Genomic DNA, 1,763 nt, shown 5'->3' with positions numbered 1-1,763 from the left:
CCCACCCCCGCCCACTGAATGCTAAATCTCCGTAAAACGGATAACATGATAATGAAGGCGTTGTCTGATTTAATCCGGAAACTGTGGGCTTACATCTTTTGCGCTGGTTCCTGCAGAAATAATGAGGTGTAAATAATGTCACATCGATGTAAACAAATCCTAATTAAAGCGACTATCCCTTACTTTGAACATTACCTGGTACAAAATACTTGGTCTAGCTCAAAAACAGGTGTAGGTTTCCCCGACTCGGTGTAAACCGTAATTTTTAAAAAAAATCTCTTATCTAGCCTATATAATAATAATTATACTTTGATAAAAGCATTAAAACAGTATTTTACTATTACATATAAAAAGGATTAAAAGCATCCGCGAGTTAGGCCTTTAGCCATTAGCTACGCACGCCTTTAAACCTGCGTGTTCTTACGCCTCCATCGACACAATTTAGACAATTTAGGAAGCGGGCTGCTATGACCCTGCCTGTCAGGGCCAACCTGGTCTGAGAGTGACAAAACATCCCAGGAAAAAAACTGAGATAATCGATACAAAATCTCCCAAGGCTTCTCGGGAATCGAACTCTGGTCTCCTGCGTGCGACAGCGAAGCGCTTAACCGCTATGTACCATGTACGCCGGCTGGATGCGTGGACGACAGATACGGGGAGCTTGGGGAGAGTTGACATTGTCTCAGCTGTCCGTTCTTCTTAATTTGCTTTTATTATATTAATAAGGTTACAATTCTGTTTCTGAGACGACTTTGTCAATTGATGCAGTGTTGTTATAGACAGCGACTTTTCCCAACCAACATTTAGAACCGCCCTAGGGTATTTGAAAAGAGGACATCGTTGTTTCTAAAAGTTATTTTAAAGTGTGCGACACTGATTTCTAAGGCTCTTGATTCTTGTACTTAACTTTACGGATTGATTTGAATCACTTTAAATTGTGTTCTTTCATAAAGCACTGGGTAAGGCATTCCCAGGAAGAATATTTATATGAATTGAGCAAGTCACATACCGAAAGCCATAAATGCATAGAAATAAAAATCAAATAAGCTACATGCGGCATGGAGAGTAAGGAGCAATTTTTTAAAGTAAAAAAGAAACCTACAAGACCAAAGGCACTCTTTTTAGACATCATCCCATTTTTTCTTTCTTTTTGTCTTTCTTCATTTCCTTCTCTCTTTTTTTTAAAAGCTGGAGCACACTGCGACATGTGAAACTATGGGTTAAGCCTAGCCGAATGTCGTATTTTTTTTAAAAAAGTATAAATTTCACAATAATCCTAACGACGAAGTTCGCTTTTGATACGGTCACCTAGTTACAACAATGGAGCTTTAGTACAGTTCTGGATCCCATGTAACTCGGTATACCTAACCTCTGGCATTTGCCCGAAAAGCCTTGGCACGCCCCTACCACTTCTGCAGTCATAAACCTAATTCACCTGGTACAGGTATGACCTAGTTCCTGAGTACTGACATCTTTTCTTATTGACCGGAAAGAAAACAGGCTAGTTGTACAAAGTACAGAGGTATCTGGGTCAGATAATGATAATACTAGTACTTGTATTCTAATCGGAGCGCTGAGCATAGCAGCCTACGATTCCAGTACGACACGATAAATCTCAAGTAGACTAAAGACATCCATACGACGAAGCAAAAATTTTAAAAACATGTGCATGACAAATTTATATACATTCGCTACGGTCAACCCCTTTCTGAACACACACACACACACACACACACACACACACACACACACACACACACACA

This window comes from Aplysia californica, unplaced genomic scaffold, assembly GCF_000002075.1.
Source record: "Aplysia californica isolate F4 #8 unplaced genomic scaffold, AplCal3.0 scaffold00104, whole genome shotgun sequence".
NCBI classification, from domain to species: domain Eukaryota; kingdom Metazoa; phylum Mollusca; class Gastropoda; order Aplysiida; family Aplysiidae; genus Aplysia; species Aplysia californica.
The sequence above is the reverse complement of the archived record's forward strand: the minus strand, read 5'-3'. Positions refer to the sequence as shown.